The sequence below is a fragment of the Thunnus maccoyii genome, chromosome 1, assembly GCF_910596095.1.
Source record: "Thunnus maccoyii chromosome 1, fThuMac1.1, whole genome shotgun sequence".
In the NCBI taxonomy this organism is placed as follows: domain Eukaryota; kingdom Metazoa; phylum Chordata; class Actinopteri; order Scombriformes; family Scombridae; genus Thunnus; species Thunnus maccoyii.
Genome location: NC_056533.1, coordinates 14346485 through 14364696, shown reverse-complemented (window position 1 = coordinate 14364696; position 18212 = coordinate 14346485). Strand labels below are relative to the sequence as shown.

The following is an 18212-nucleotide window of genomic DNA, read 5'->3' as shown; positions in this document are numbered from 1 at the left end:
CTGTTTATTCCTGTGTCTCCATCTATTGTTGAGTCCTTTTTCTGTCTCTCTTCTCTCTCTCTCTCCTCTCTCTACATCTTTGTATCTTTCACTCTCATCTATCAAGTAAGGTTTATGAGTACGGAAAAGTGTTGGAAGATTGTTTTGTGCGCAGACTTGGTTGCAAATACGTGATACAAGAGGGGAAGAAGAGAGGAAAGAGAGAGAGAGGAGAGGGAGAGAAAGGAGAGGAAAGAGATGGAAGGTGACTGACAAGGAGATGAGCGAATTGAGGGAGAGAGAGGATGGAGAGAGAAAGAGGAGGAGGAGGAGAGAATACTGAAGGAAAAGAGAGGAGAGGGGAGGGGAGGGGTAGGGAGAGGCAGAAAGAGAGAGAGAGAGAGAGGAAGAGACAGAGGGGGATGGGAAGAGTGGAGCAGAATGCGGTAAAAGAATAAGAAGAAATGGAAGATGGATGAAGAAGAAGAAACAGACTGAGTGAGGGAGAATGAAGGGATAACGCTACTGCTAACGATGCATCAAACAGGCCTGCAAATCCCTCCGTCCTCTGCCTCAATCACACACACAAATCTGGGTGCTGATTGACGCCTCAGGAAACATCGAGGTTCGAGTGTGAAGAACTTTTTTTTTTTTTTTTTAAATCTCTTTTCACCGCCAGCGAAATTAGGCATGTATGCGTGGAGAGATGAGATAGCCGTGGAGCGGTGCGACAGTGCCAACAGTGGCCTGAGAGCCCACAAAGGTCAGGCATATCCTGCCAACGATGATACTGAGACAACACCAAAGCTGCAAATCACCACGCCATAAATTGTGGAGGGAAATGAGAAAATGTGAATCAACCTTTCAAGTAGTAATATGTTAGTATAAAAAAATACTACACATACAAAACCTAGATTCACTCAACATGTTGTAAGCATTTTGCAGAAAACACGTGTGGATTGATGCAAACAAACCAAAGCTTCATTTCTTTTGATGGAATTTCCATCACCAAGCCACTAAGAGTGAATGGACAGTTGATTGTAACTGTAGATGCTGATGTGCATTATTAATGAGTGTGTGAGTCAATGCATGGTATGTTTGAAGGTGTTTTCTCTGGCATGTCACATAGCCACAACATCAATTTCCACAAACTGACTGTCTTCCCTTTAGATCAAACATCCTCCTGTATCACAGAACACAAGAACAGTAATATCATAGTTCTCCACGGCCAGCATGAGAGGGGTGTTGAAGAAGAACCGACTGATGCTCAACAAGCGAAAAGACCGATCACTTGGGAGACCAAGGATCTGATAAAGACATCAAAATGTTGAAAAGATGAAGAGGAAAATATATTTCACAGAGACTTCAGTCAGAGGTTAACTGTCATAAACAGTATAAATATCTTGAGAATGTCATAATCATGAATATTGCAGAACTGATAAAGAAAAATGTAAAAAACAAACAAAAAGAAAAGCCTGCAAACATTAATTCAATTTGCCCAATTAGTATGATTTAAGTAGAGCTGCAGTGATTAGTTAATTATTCAATCAACAGAAAAACAATCAGCAATGATTTTCATAATCAAATAATCTTTTTTTTTTAGCAAAAAAAATCACTGGTTCTAGCTTCCCAGATGTGAACATGTTCTGGTTTTCATACTCCTCTCCTCTATGATAATAAACCAATTATCTTTGGATTTTGGATTCGACAACTTGAGGAAATAATCTGTAGATTAATCAATAATGACAACAATCATTAGTTACAGCCCTAGGTCAAACCATCCAGCATTACCAGTCATGTTTTTGGGTAATTGGTGGATTTTGTTTCCAGGTGTGTGTTAGAATAGTAAAATCACTCGTTTCCAACTATGGATCGATGCTTATTTCAAGTATCTCTATTATTAATCATGTCCTAACAGCTGTTTTTCCTAATTTTCTCATTTAGTGTAGATAACAACCTGATCCTGATACCACTGGTAAACATTTTCAACTAGATACTATTCACTGTTGCCCATTATACAAGCTGGGCACATTCAGACACACTGCAAAAGCTGAGACGTGACAGGTGAGGGTGTCTTTCCTCTACTTTAGGCCTCACTGATTTCCATGTTTTCATCTACAGAATAAAACTTTCCACAAATAGTTACCGTTCTCTGTGGTTATGCTACAACCCACCTCCTGTCAATCACAACCCAGTCAGACAAGCACAATGCAAAACAAGCTTCCACACTGTCTGTAAAATAAAATCAGAAAATATACAGTAGCTTGATTTACAACATAATGGGCAAGACAAGACACATCTCATATAATGATAAAGCGTACAATCTTACTGGTCTTTTCATTAGTTTATCTCACATCACCTTTAAATTCTTACATAAAACTGTCAGAATTATTTTATATAAAACTACTTAAACTTTTGCTTTACAGTTGCAAAAAGCTCCATTAACAGGAAGTTAAATAAATGATTCTCCAGTGCAGCCACACAACAAGCCAAGATGTGTGACTTACATTTGTCAACTAGAATAACATGTGCTTTCTCAGGTCTTGTTCATAATCTCAGTATTACAGATGTATCTCAGGTGATCTGATCAGAATTCAAAACTAAATATCCAGTTACATACAGTATAACACTGATGCATGTCTCAATGCACTGCTCTAGCTATACGCTTGAGAACAAATGTGATCTTTTTTGTTTCACTCAAGTCACAGTTTCCTACAAATAACATCACATGGGACCAAGGAAGTGAAATCTGACCAAAAGTGGCCGCTCGAGATACATTCTGATGCCAGGTGTAAAGTACAGTCCCTTTCAACTGGATCCAGACACAAAGGATATATCCTGATAAAAGACACTGCAGCAGGCCAGGGCTTGACATGGCCCAGACAGAGCTGGATCCTTGTGGAGTTCAGCACTAAGTCTCCGACAGTGACAGATTGACCACATTAGCTCCATATTCATGCTCTGTAAGTGTGGCTCCATTATTTCTGATATCAAGCCAGCATCTCACCATTGTAATATTTGGGTATATATTTGTAATAGTGCTAAAACGATTAGTCAATTAATCAATTGAGAGAAAATTAAAATCCAGATGAAACAGCATTTCGAGAGTATCTAACCTCCATATCGTGACGTATTTCCAAGTGAAACAGGACAGGTGGGACGTAACGTTGGGAGGAATTTGATTTGAATGTTGAAAAGTGGGCGTGTCATAATGAATCTTAGCTCAGTGCCGCTAAAAGTTCAAGATTGATTGATGGGTGGATGTCATGACATTATTGGTTGAAATTGGTTGTTCAAGCCTGTGTAAGCACACGTCATATTTTGTTTTACAGGAAGTAGACATGATTGAATTTTGATATGAAAATACAAAGAAATAGATTTTTTGCAATTTTTTGGGCATATATTGTTAAATATGTGCACAATATGACTAGGGATGGATCTAAAACGGTTTAAAAGGCATTTTCATCTCATCTCGACTTAATCGTCAACAACTTTGATGATTGCACCCTTAATGTAACATAATTTTTGGCTGCACCGGCCACAGACCAGCCCTATAACCCCAAATGTCTGTCCATCACTGACTCACTGACTGAGTGATGAAGTCACACCATTGGTCAGCCAGCCCAGTGTTGGCGTTTCCCCATTGGCTGTTACTCTTTCAAAATGAATTGGCCCTAGTGCTGATCCCACTCCTGAAATAAGCTTTAAAAACACACATTTACCGACTGAAAGACAAAGAGACGCAACAAATCCATTTTACCAGCCTGCACAGCGGCTAGAAACTACTTAGCGTGGCTGGCATTGTTAGCATAGCCATGCTGTGTGTAGCCCATAGACTGCATAAAAATAAGGTATAGCCGTGATGTCTCCGGTTTAACAGCACCGTGTTGGGCAGGTGACAGGTGTGTTTACAGTGTTTGTGGGCTCTGAAAGATGTCAAGGCGCAGATATAAAGTCACACAGCTGACGGATTGTTAGCGTAGCATGCTAATCCTACGTAAACATTTGGATGAGACTATATGTTTACAGACATCTGCTGATACAGATGAAAGAGCAGGGGGAGTTAACAGATAATTAGAATCGTTATAATTAAAATTAAAATAAGCTGTCTTTCAAATCAACATTCCTAGTTATGAGTGGAAAGTACTGTTCTTGGAACTGCATTTATAACCTTTTTTTTTACTCAAACATAACTTAACCATGTTATGCAATATGCTACTTCAGTACACTTTAACAACAAATATTACTGGCACCACTACAGAACACTGCAGATGAACATTTCATATCCAGGAATTCACATTATAGACACTACCACTGACTATCCCGATGACACATTGGCCACAATTTCAAACAATGACCATACACCGTCCAGACATAAACTAGGTTTTGACCTGGTCTTGTTAAGCTACAACGGGAAGCTACTTTTGTTTTTTCTTCTTTTGAGATCCCGGTTTTTAAGCTGCTGCTTGTGTTTCCAAATGGGACACAGAGTGATTTACTTTACTCTTTGTCTGTTTTTTTGTTTTTTTTTGTTAAAGATCCCCTTCAGTCATCTTTTAAGATAAATAAAATACTCAATAATGTGTGTGATATGTTTTTTCCACAAAAAAAGTTCAATTGTCTTATTAACACTGTATCTACCCCTTCTCATTAAAAAAATCAGAATCTATAAATAACCTATGCCAATACATTTAATTTCAAACATTTATCTGCTGGACACAAGATGTCTCCTACTTCAGTGTAAAGTCAGTGTTTGTGCACTGGAGGCTTCAAGTTTCTACATCACACTTGTGTGACTTGAATATTGGACCAGGACTGGCTTCTAAACTAGTTGTGATGTCACAAATCCTGCTCGTAAGCCCACCCCTTAAAACTGGATCTTTAATGAGCACAGAGAAACTTTCCACTTTCAGCAGATAAATGTGTAAACAGTCGTCTAGTGTCAAACTCTGTACATACATCATTCTGCACAGTGAAGCTCAAACATCAAACTGTAGGAACAAGAAGAAAAACATATTTTTGAGTGGAGGGAGACTTTAAGTTTGATATATACAGCTGGTCATATTGGGGTTTTTTTAATGCTTATGTATGTTTTGTTATTTTGTTTCGTATTTTAGGCTATGTGATGTTATTTTATGTACATGTTTGTACATGTACATGTCTCATCTTTGTGCCCATATGTTCAATTTTTTTTTTAATTCACTGGTTCCAGATTCTCAAATGTGAGGACTTGCTGTTTTATTTCATTTAAAACATTTAAATCTGTGACATTTAGACTGATTGGTTAGACAAAACAAGAAATTAGAAGAAGCGTGGTAGGCATTTTTCATTATTTGCTGACATTTTATAGACAAAATGATGATCAATTTGTTTAAAAAACAAACACTGAATTAATTATTAAAACAATCGTTAGCTGCAGCCCTAATTGGTAGGGGCTGCACTTTTTTGGTACCAAGTGAAATGTGTTTGTAGCACCAAGTATCAGAAAACTAGCATCCAACGCTTGCTCAGACCTTCTCCGCCTGTTCATTAATCAGTCAGTTTCTCATTTAAATCCTAATTATGACAATTTCAGACCCAATTTATTGAGGCAGAGTTCCCCTGAAGCTGCTTACCTTTTAACAACATTTACCATTTGAGAGCTTTGGCTTCTTTTGTAATAAGTGTTTTTGTAGGAAGCCATGTTTATATTTTTCACAGTGGCATATGCTAGTGGGAAAAGTATAGTTCTGGTATTGCTGCAGAAGCGAAAAGCAGTAAAACCTGGTAGCAGCCTCCAGCTGTGCAGGAGTGGCTCAGCGAGGCCATCATCCTGTCTGTCTGTAAAACCGAGAGGCGAGGCAGTCACCTGGTTCATCTAGTTTACATTCCCGTGAGGATGATGACTGTCATTTGTGTTTGTTTTGTAGCCGAGGAAGTTAGCCACTTGTTGAATATGAGCAACCGCCGAGCATTAGGGCCGATCGTTATAGGAGACAAAAGATTATATTTGGGTTAATGTGAACAACAGAGGCCAGTGAATGGCACCGTAGAAGGGTTAAATGAGAAACAAATATGCAGTGACAGCTTTTATTCACAATACAGCTTTATTCTAGATATATAAATGTTGTTTTTATCAACATGTTTGTTTTTTCTGTGATTAAAAAAAAACTGTTTTTTCAATAAAGTTTGTATCATAAATGTCATGGGGGAGTGTGGTAAACAACAGGATAGAGAGAACATGGAGGAAAGAGAGAGAGAGAGAGAGAGGGAAATGGCAGAGGACAAAATGGGGGCGTAATAGAGGAAGCAGAGAGAGAGAGAGAGAGAGAGAGAGAACAGATGATTGCATGGAATGAAAGAGGGATTGAAGGGGGAGGGAGGGGAGGAGATAAAGAGAACAGGGACGGGAGGGGGAGTGAGTGAGCGAGTGAGTGAGGGAGGGAGGGAGTGAGTGAGTGAAATGGTGGAGTGAGAGAGGGAGAAAGAGAGAAAATGAGAGGCAGCAGTGGGGGAGGGGACGATGTAGAGGGAGAGCAAGAGAGTGAACAAGCAAGAGAAAGAGAGAGAGAGAGAGCTAGACAGAAAAAAGAGAGAGAGAGAGAGAGAGAGAGAGAGAGAGAGATGGGGCAGGGATCAACGTGAGAGCAAGACAGAGAGAGGGAGGGAGGGGCAGTGTGCAACGTGAGAGAGGAAGAGAGAAAGAAAAAGAGAGAGAGGGAGAGAGAAAGAGAGAGAGAGAAAGAAAAAGAGAGGAGAGGGAGGGGTAAAGCGTGATGGAAACCGAGAGCAAGAGAGGAAAAAAAAGAGAAAGAGAGAGAGAGAGAGAGAGGGAGAGAGAGAGGGAAGGAGGGAGGGAGGTAGGAGAATAAAAGAGGGAGAGAGGAGGAAAGAGGAACAGAAAGAGGGGGAGGGGAAGAGAGCCAGAGAGAGAAAAACAGAAAGAGGTAGAGAAAAAAAAAGGGGAGCGAGTATGGGAGAAAGAGAGCACAAAACCGTATCTCGCTCTATTTTGTGGTTTCACAAACATGGCTGCAGCAAAAAAGAGAAGAAAAAAAGAATGGCATTGTTGGTTTTCACAAGTCCTCTTCCTCCAACACACACACACACACACACACACACACAACCAATAACATCATTATAAACCAACATCATCTGTAATCACTGTATGATAAAAACAGCTGCATTCAAGTATATGGTGATGGGTTCAAAGCTCCAGTTTATAGTTCAACTAAACTACTTAGAGGCTTAACAGCATACAAATATATTCAATCTGATTTTATCTTATCACAGAAATATTGGTATTGGTGTGTACAGAAATGCCAAAAAATACAGTATGTTTGAGGTCATTTACAAACAGTGCTGCAATGACATAGTTGGTCCACCAGAGAGCACTGACAGGTTTATTTTTTGAATGCAAAAATATCTTGGTCATAATTTTTAATAAGCAAATTTAAAAGGATCCTGATCAAAAATGTTTGTGTTTTTACCAATAATGTGATCATCTGCTGACATATCATTAGAGCTCTGTAATATCAATAAAGGTATCAGCCTCAGAAATCCTGTATCGGTCAAGCTTTTTCCTCATGCTGCACACACACACACACACACACACACACACACACACACACACACACACACACACACACACACACACACACACACACACACACACACCAATGTCCAATGGCAATTTCAAGCTCCATCTATGATCCCCCTACATACAAGTGGAAAAGATGTACACTGGAAACAATGAATGATAATGTGCTATTTTGTCCATATTTTAATTTCTGCTGATATATGTATATGTATATATCAGCAGAAATTAAAAAAAAAAAAAAATATATATATATATATATATATATATACACACATGTACTTGGAAGGCAGACAGAAAACATAAGAGGGAATATTTTGCACATTTTGTCATGTAAAGCCTATATAGGACACAGGAAGTGCTGGAGAATACAGAAGAAAAGCTGACTTCTCAGGACCAGTAATATTTTAGGAATAGGAAGAGTCTGGATTATTCATTTCTCCCAACATAACCACATTTTTTTCAACCGGTATGATACTGTACTTTGTAATATTTCAAGGAGCAACCCTGACAGTGTGGATCTAATGTGTCGAGAAACTTTTTACTTTTGTCTTTTCTTCTAATGAGCCGATCAACTCAACAGCAACATAATTTGCAAAACTGCTGCTTCCCCAGCACCAAAGATGACGGCTCAAGGTGAGAGGGTCCCGACACAGCTGACCTTAAAGAACCAGCGCCAACAAAGTCAGACTGACTTATGTCTTGAACACAGCCGGTACTGTGACTGGTATCCATAAAAAGTTGCAACTGGCACTGTGAAATCACTAATTCAGTGGGCTGAGCAGCCAGTCCGAGCAGCTGCTGATTGGACATTCTCAATCGACTGACAGTGAAGGCTGACAGGTGCTTACAGTTCTGGATACATCACAAAAACTGTCTATGAACGCTCAACAATATCTGTCTGCCTGCAGGGCCAAAAATCTTGGACAGCTAATGTTTGCTTACTCATTGTAGTGACTAAATAGACGGTTATTCATGCTGAGGTGGAAATCTGCAACTTAGTCAAGCTGGAATTGGAATTGTGATCAAAACTTAGTATTGATACAGAGAATACAGAGAAAGTGTGTTCTCAACAAAGTGCAATTCAGCATATCCAAGAGTGTCCGAAAGCATTCCAATGGCAGGATTTTTAACAGCCCTGTGCACTTTCCACAGCAATGATTCAGGTGTGCTTAAGTGTGAAAATGGGCAAATTCTCTTCTCTTTATGCCTTATTTATTATTTACAGGTGTTGGCAGCAATGGACAGGCACTCTGCCTTCAGAAATGACATATGGATAGAACGACCATCAGCAGGATCAGGTCCTGAATAGTCTCGCACAGCCAGACGTATCTCCGCAGTGCTGTGCCAGTACTGGAGAAATGTCTGTCTGTATTCTACCATCATTCTGCTATAGTGGGAAAAAATGCTCTGGATTGTTTGTATTTCTTTAAGCCAATCACAATCGTCTTGGGCTGTGCTAAGCCCAGGATGTAGCAAACGTGTCCTTGCAAAATAGTGTCAGGGGGAACTTGTTTGAGCCCTGGCATTAAAATGGCTAATTCCCCGCAAAAGAAAACGCCACATAAAACACTAAAAGATGTCAGCTATGTGATGTGAGTTTTACTGATAAAAAAGACAAACATATCTTGTCATTTTCAGCGTGTGAGTTGCTAGCTCAGAGGTTTTTGTTGTTGTTGTTGTTGTTTCCCGTAGCGACAAGAATTTTGAAAACAGTAATACACAGATAGCGGAGGGGGAGGAGAATGTTGCTTGAACTAGGCAGTCAACGGCAGGCTGATACCCAAAGTCTGCATCCAGTGAGTCAGACTAAGCTCTGAACACAGATTTTCTACGACAAAGTTCAAGTTTACAAAGTTCTACTCACATTATTCTGGTTCAAACTGAGAATCCATAAATAACTGATAATAAACAGACAGACAGGGGACCATACAGGGAACCAGCAGTCACTGAACTATCTAATGAGTTTCAGTCACCAGACTGAACCCAGTTGAACCCGTAAAGAAAATTTTGGTCCGATGTAGGGTAGGGCAATAAATTGATATTATATTGATATTGTGATATGAGACTAGATATCATCTTAGATTTTGGATATCATAATATCATGATACGGCATAAGTGTTGTCTTTTCCTGGTTTTAAAGGCTGCGTTACAGTAAAGTGATGTAATCTTCTGAACTTACCAGAATGTTCTAGCTGTTCTATTATTTGCCTTTACCCACCTAGTCATTACATCCACATTACTGATGAATATTCATCAAAAATCTCATTGTATAAATATTTCATGAAAATCCTACAATACTGTCGCGATATCGATAGAGATATTTGGCCAAAAATATTGTGATATTTGATTATGTAGCTTACATATTGCCCAGCCCTAGTCCGACGTGTAATACAACACTCTCCACCAGCCTCATCAAAACACCAAATGAGGGAATATATTTGGGAAAATGGTGTTCATTCCTCCAGCAGAGTTCAGACACTTGCCAATAGAGCACTGACGCTGTTCTGGAGGTTTGTGGTGGGCCAACACTTTATCAAGATGCTTTATGTTGGCTTTTTTCAACCATCTTTAAATGTCTCCCAAACGTTGCTCCTCTCTCCGAGCGCTCGCTTGAAATGAACGTATGCTGCTCCCCCAACGTTGCATGTAAATTTCTGTTAATTATTTGATACATCCTAAAACGACTAAACACTAAAAGTACCGTGCTTGAAACTCAAACACAGTACTACAGATGAACAGAAAAAAATTTCAATGCAAACCCATACAAACAATAAAAATGGATATCACATTAATCAATGCTGTGAAGGGAGGAAGCCCTCTCCCTAAACACACACACGCAGCCAACATCAACAGCAGCTCCGACGGCACAGAAATAGCCAATTTGCGTCCATTTCAAAACAGTGAAATCGAAGCAGCGAACAACAAGGTCAAGCACTGCCAGCCATGGGTCGAACTGTATTGACCTGTAGTTCAGTGACCCATAAACCTCTCGCTGTTTTCTTCAATTTCCACTGCATTAAAGAAAAAAATTAAGTATCACGGCAGTAAGCTGGAAGTGCTCTCTTACTTGTGCCATTTTTCACATAGTTTATTTTTGATATGGGGGGTCAATAAAGGAAAAAGGAAAAAAAAAAATCAAATTAAGTTTGGATCTCAAACTCACATTAAACTACTTACTGCGAATATGCCGTCGCAGCTTTCAGCAGGTGTAAATGGCAGATGTAAAGCAGCAGTGCTTGAGGCAAGTATACAGTATAATATATTTATGAAGAGCCGTCCTTTGAGGATAAAGTCCCAGAATCCCAAAGACGTGGTGTCTTAGCTGTTCCTGGTAACATCTTATCTTTCCTCTCCTTAAACGTTCGAAATGAAAACAGTTACATGACTTATCATATACATATATCATATTCACGCACTGTTCCAGTTTTATTTCAAAATTTGTCAGATAAATATGAACAACCAGGCGGACGAGTCTGGTTTTGCTTAATGTTTATGAGGTCATCAATCCAAACCGACCAAACAGCGTTAAAACATCAGTCCAGGATTTCATTTTATTCCTACCATGTTTCATCCTTATGTTATCAATTCACTTACAATAGCACAATAAAATATCAAGGCATGAAGCTATCAAACCGAATCTAGTTGAGTAGAATTATGAGAAGACACAATTTAAAGTTTCAATGAACATCGGAGCTCTGAGGCTCTGCTAAACGCTGCTGTGGGCCTACCATTTTGTTCCAGTGCTTCCTAACTAACAGTTTCAAACTACATTACTCCTTTCTACTCCTCTCTCCCATCACTCTTTCCTCATGTTTCCATGGATACGCCCACCCTCCCCCTTTTTCTCTCTCCTTTTTCCCCACTTCTTCCATCACTTCCTTCTTGTCTTTCCTCCTCCAGTATCATCCCTACCACTCCTTCATTGCTGCTTTTTCCCAAACCAGTTTCTCTCTTACAGATTTATTTTGATGCATATGTGGTGTGATGATCAGGACCTTCCTTCCCTTGAGACAGATGAGAATACAAAATAAGACATAAAAAAGGAAAATTTATAGAGGAAATTGTGGTGTTTCTCAAAAACTAAACCAAGTACACAACAATAGGGTTAATAATCTGATACTTTATTGATCCCTGAAGGGAAAGTTTCTTCTTCCCCAGCTGGAGATCAGCCACACAACAGCGCCCCCAGAGATGCTTGAGATTTAGTGTCTTGCTCAAGGACACTTCAGCATGCCTGATGTTTGCTGAAATGGAGTTTTGAACTTCCTGGTTGAATTTCGATCTTCCTGTCCACCACTTAACCTTTTTAAATGAACAGCGGATCCTTGGATACGGATATTGAGTGGTACTCATGGATATCTTTTCCCCCTATAGCTAGTTGAATACGGGGGGGAAAATGATAGTCTTCAAGTCAATCAAGTCTGTCTGTTTGAGGCTCTCAGTTAAGGGCCAGCGATTCCTGGCAACGGGACAAGCAGCTGTCACAAGGTCTCAAAATATTTAGCGTGTGCACACAGCAGACGAGCAAATAGAAAGAGCATAAATATGTCCATTAATATGCAAAGACAAAATAAGGCACTTCAGCATCAAAGACTGTATTCACATGAAGCCAAATAATCCATTAGAGCAACACAGAAGATATCAGAAAATAAGCTCAATGATCAAATTAACCATTTGATCTGAAATGACACTGCTGACAGTATTTAGTGCATTATGATGTTTTTCTTTTAGAGGATGCGTGTAGTCAACTATAATACACAATCCACCTAAAACATATGCACTGGACACTCTTAAAAGGGCTGTATCATGCATATTCCCATATTCTATATTTATATTCTGGACTGTACTGGGATGCTTGCACTTGCATGATTTTCAGTTCAAAAACTCCTTGTTTATCTTACACTGACCCTTTACGCAGCCCCTCAGTTCAGCCTGAAACAGGCTGTTTTAGCTCCTGTCTCTTTAAGGGACCCCTCCCAATGAGCCCACTCTGGTCTGATTGGCCAGCTCCCAGCTCCAAAGGCCACATAAACAAACAGTAGTAATAAGATTTCACTTCTTTTTCTCGTGATTTACTCACCATGGAAATTTCTCAAAGACATTCAGACATGTTGGAGCCCAGAATCCGATTTGAAATATGCGAGTGGACAACGTGAACAAGACATGGAAAAACCTTAGCAACAAACACATGTGCATTGTACAAACAATCTGACATCATCACAAGGATGAAGTAGAGGTAACATTAGAAATGAAGCATCCAGAGCCGGATGATGTCTGGGCTTCTGACTTGTAGGAAGCTTTGGAATTTTGACCATGTTTAACACGGACGTCGGACATCATAACAGTAAAAAAAGAACAAAAAAATCACAAAAAGCATGATATGTCCCCTTTAAGAAAAGCTGCTGACAATATTCTCATTGCACAACGGTAACTTAATTAAAAGCTCATTTGCCAAATGGAGCAATTCATTCTAAATGTACTGACCTTATACAAACACCTCAGTTGGAAATTTGATCCTATTCTCATAAAATGTTCGCCTACAATAGTGAGATTTACTTTACTGCCATCAGCTTAGATTTGAGGCAATTCTCGCTCTTGACGTATGTTTGATTAAATGTTTAATATGACTATAATTTGAATTGCATTATGCTCATGTACAGCTGATTCTGACCATCTTGCACTCATACAGTGTGACTAAGCCAACCCCAAAGCAGGCAAGTTGTGTGAAAAGACTTTTAACTAGCAGATACTTGATCCAATTCTCCAGTCCAACTACTTTCCACCCATTTGCAGCCTCAGTGTAAACCAGATATCAGCAGTAATGGCTGAGCAATGCGACGTGTCAATCAAACCGACACTGTAAAATGGCTGTACTGTCTCCGACGTCTCCCTGGAGGATAACGCCATCCGTCCACAGAGGTGGAAGCATGGCTAAACATACATCGGTAACTGAGAAACTGAGGTAACTAGCCCTGCATCATTGGCCTGAGTACTGCACAGTGCCCATAACAAAAGCCTCTATCACTGACCAGAGAGAGACACACAGGGACAGTGTGAAAGGAAAGAGGAGGGAATGAGAGAATGGGAAACAGAGACAGTGAGAGAAAGAGACAAAACAGATAAGCGTGCACATACACACACGGCTAAAATTACATTCAAGGGGGCATGAACTAGGCCACTGCTCTGCACTGTGCTGGAAAGTGGTAGTAAGCTAAGTGAACAGAGGCTTGCACAGAGCGGAAGGCTAATGTCTAACACTAGATGGTTACCTATATGACTGAACTGTTGGCTGAATACTCTGCACGATGCCACATCAGCCCACATGATTACAGTCCAACTGCAACTCCATACAGAGGCTAATAATCAGAACCGAAGAGGGGAAAAAAAGGAGGAAACAACGAGAAGAAAAGAGTCGCCTTTACACATAAGGACCAAATATTCAAAAAATAATTAACAACATTGCACTGCAGCAAAATAAGTTCAACATTGCTAATCTTTTGAGAGTTTGGCAGGATTTGAGAGGATTGACGGGCCCAAACCCACTCACCAGACAACTAGTAACAACTTCACACAGCCAAAGCTGGCAAGGACAGCGTTTATCCAGACCAGCAGTGAGACTGAAACTGACAGGCATGACTCGCACCTAATAAGCATTACATACTGGAGTTGTCTATTAAAAACACTCCTTCTGCATACACAGCATGAAGCAGATCAGCGGGCTTAAGATTTCATTTTTTAAAAATGTGCTTTGAAATTGTACATTTGTATTATTCAAGTCTTAAAGTCCGTGTAAAGGAAAATACGAGATTTCTTTTCAAACTATGTAGTATTGAATTGTGGCGTTAGACCGTTAAACTGTTTTTCACTATTTCTGTGTTCAAGATTTTTTGGGCGGGTCTGAAATGGTGGCTCTATGACGTAGATGGGTTACTAGCATGACCCTCCACCCCCACTCCACTACAAAAACACTAGAGCACACATACTCATAGTTTCTATTTTACATCGGCAAATGTTACAAACTTTCATCTGAGACAACTGGGATTCACTTCTGATAATCCGCCGTTACTGGTGAATGGGACCATTTTCAGTCAACGTTAGCACTCGAGTTATTTTAAACCCAGCTGAAGCTTCCGTTGATGGGTGGGGCCGCCGGCAGCTTCAGCTTCAGCACCGGCTGTTTGGCTAGGAGTACGGGTAGAGTCGACCAACACGGCTATGGCAGCGGCCGACACCGGCTGTCGCCCACTGCTTCAGCTTCAGCCCCGGCTGTGCAGCCGGGAGGTCAAGGCAACACTTCACCAAAAAGCACAGCATGAGAGGCTTTTGCTCCAAAGGTGGCGGCCGCAATGACGCCGCCAAGGACTTTCCAGCAGAGAAGCTGGTAATGTTAAGTGCACCAAACTCCATTGAAAAAAAAAAATTTAACATTACGATGATTGATGATGGATCAATTGTTAACTAGTCATTTAAGTTACACTTTTACTGAAGAAAATCCACATTTACCTACAAAATATGTGCTGAAGTAAACAGTGTCTCCTAAAGTTACTTTATTTTTTAAAATATCATCCATATTGCTCACCTTACACCTACAAACAACGCCTATTTTAAATTATGTATTTTTATATGGGTGTTTGGTATGAGCATTGTTAACTCAGAGGCTGCTCAGTTGGGCCGTGTTGTCAGCGTCTTTAGCAGACATGCCCCCAGTGAATACTGCTTATTTATCCACGATTTTGAAACCTTATTTTATATACTTGGCAATTTTTTTGATCAGTCAAATCTGGCTGGGTGGTTAATTACCCAATTTTTCTATGGTGTGAAAAAACACATTTATCATTGCTTTACATGGACTTTAAATGATTTAACAGCTATTTTTGCCACTTGCAGGTATTCAAATAGAAACATTTATACAGTTTCACTTTAATCCTGAAAATAAAAAGTATCCCTGACATAAGCGACAGATATTTGGCAACAATACTGTATTCTAACTAGTGGTCAAAGTGTGTGGTGAAGCTGCCATTAGTGATTTTACATTTGACAAATCTGCTTGTTCTGGATCTTTGTTACTCACATGGTGGTCTACAGTCAGATCATATCCTGACAGTCGTGTTGTTAGTGAAACATTCACACCAAAACTGCAACCAAACCAGGCTGCTTTTATTATTAATGAAGCCGTTCAGACTAAACTGTTAGCTTGCTCCAATGACACAGAAAAAAAAAGGTAAATCTGGTGTTATTATGAACAATTCAATGCCGCAGGCTTTGTGGCATTTAATTAGGCCTACACATTACGCTCATACAGCACATAAAAACTGGCACAACACACTGGAGGTCGTTCAGCGTGGCTGTAACCAACAGGCCCTACACATTAGGCCTTTGTGCTTCGAGAAACATCAGCCTCTTTTTTTTTTTTTTTTTTTTTTTTTTTTTAAACCCTGCCTGCAGCACAGCAGAGCGCTGCAATGTGCTGACACCATCATCAGCTATTCTAAACCTTTTACCACAGCTATATTCCCACATCCTGATAAAAAGAGGATGGAGGGAAAAAAAAAAGAAAAAGCTTAATTTTCACTTATCTTCCTTCACAAGAGATGTCTAATTTTCAGCGTCTGGTAAGATTGGTTCAGTTTTGTTTTTTCACCAACATTCAAACATCCTGTGCTGTGGATGTCCTGATGTGCTTTCTGCTTGGACCTCATTCAACAGCGTCACCCTGCTGCTGATGATCCATGGAGGAATGGCTCATGATCCCCTGAGTAGCATACAGATTGTGTAGTAGCAGCAGCAGTGTAATGACATATTATCGATCCAAACTTGTGGAAAATCATTCATCACTATACAACTCAAGCTGGCCAAGAATTAAAAAAAAAAAAAAAATCACTGTTAAACTTGGGAGGCATAATTTCTGCAAAGCCTGAATGGTTGAGAGCTTGCCAATGCTTTTTGTATATCTCGACAATTCTTCAGCACACTATTATTAAATCAAAAGTTGGGGGATCATCATACATAACGTCCAACACCATTCTGTCACCATCGAGCGATCTTTTAACACTACAAATAAAGTAGTCTTGTCCAAATGCCAACACACAATGCCTGTATTATTCATCATCACGGAGCACAATACATAAAAATCACAAGGTAGGGTGCATAGGACAGATCATTAGCACAAGGTTGACACAGAAGACTGTAAATATAGCAGCCTGCTGACAGACAAGAAGTTTGCAAAGCAAATGAATATTTGGCAAGAAGCCTACAAGCAGAAACAGACCAGAGACATTATCATCAAACAGTGTACGGCCAAGAGACTCAAAACTGCAAATACAATCAACGATGGGGCTATAGCTGGTCACTCAAATCAGAAAACACCAAGAGACACATTTATCAGAGGTGGAGGTGGACTCCACAGTCAGAAAACACCAGGCAGGCCACTTGACGAGCTCTGGTCAACAACCCATAAGGCCAGATATGACTTAAGATGCTCACTCTAAGAGCTGCAATGAAATTGGAGCTCCTGGCAGTGAGGCTAGAAAAGGGTGAGCTGGACAGCAATGGTTGACTTCCTCGGGCATTGAGATGATTGAGTCGGTTAAGTGTCATTTCAGGATGACATCAGAAATGGGTCATTTTCCAAAAAAAAAAAAAAACAGTTAAGTTCTGCAGCATGAAGCAGGATCCGCATGGCTGTGATACCTGACTGACGCTGAGTCATTTGAATATTTCCAGCTAAATGACCACCAATCAGATAACCCACAGACCACAAGGGGAGGCAGTCTTTTTTTAATTACTGGCAGCCACTGAAGTGCACAGACACTGAGCTGCATCAGAGCACATCTACATGCCCTGGGCTGCCAAATGGTATGCACAGTATGCAGCTTCCCTGCTGCATGCACCATCCACATCACATGATTAGACGCTGCATGGAAGGGGTCAGCGGTGTTATTACGCATCCCAACGCGTTAAATGGCACCCAAAAAAATAATTGTGAGCACAAGCAGACAACCATACAGGACGTTCACCCCTCTCTCTCTCTCTCCTGACAGCCTATGTGAGACTCACTGCCCTCATTAGTGCGTTGGAGGATACCTGTGGCCTCTCAATGATCTCTGACAGCCAAGTGACGAGTCAGCCAACTGGTGGTAGTCTGTCTTCCACACAGGAGCAAGGAAGCAGCCCGGGCTACAGGTTATCTGCTGCAGTGCATCTCCCCGGTGTTGTGATGTCCCCCCCTCATAGCTCTCTGCGAGGGTTAGGACCAAAATGTGGCTTCCGACTGTACGCTAAAGCTGACCGAGGCGAGTGTTATCTGAAGGTTGGGGTTGTGCTCAAAATAAACCATTATCCCATCCCCCAAAACTTGCGCTGTATCTTTAAAAAAGAAAAGGCCCGACAACTTAACAGCAAAAACTTTGTTGAAGACGGGCCTAGGCAAGACATATTGGCCTCCCGTGTCTCGGCATGAAGAGGTGTGTGTGTGTATCTGTGTGTATGTGTGTGTGTGTGTGTATGGGGTATAGATCAGTGATGGGCAGACCCGGGCTAATGTGGCCTGGTGTAGCCCCATATTCCTTTATGCGTCTCTTTGCCCCATTCTCTCCATCCTCCCCCCTCTCTCGACGCCATCTGTTTGTGGCATGAGAGAATGTGGAAGTAAAAA

At 40.5% G+C, this 18212-nt stretch overlaps 1 protein-coding gene across 1 annotated transcript in view; it reads right to left on the bottom strand.

The window, feature by feature from the left end:
- Positions 1–17988, bottom strand: part of LOC121901719 (zinc finger protein 710-like) — a 28733-nt gene extending 10745 nt beyond the window's left edge. Inside the window, exon 1 of the mRNA XM_042418638.1 lies at positions 17642–17988. The gene's annotated coding sequence lies outside the window, so the exon portion shown is untranslated. The remainder of the gene's footprint in view (positions 1–17641) is intronic.
- Positions 17989–18212: the final 224 nt, after the last annotated feature.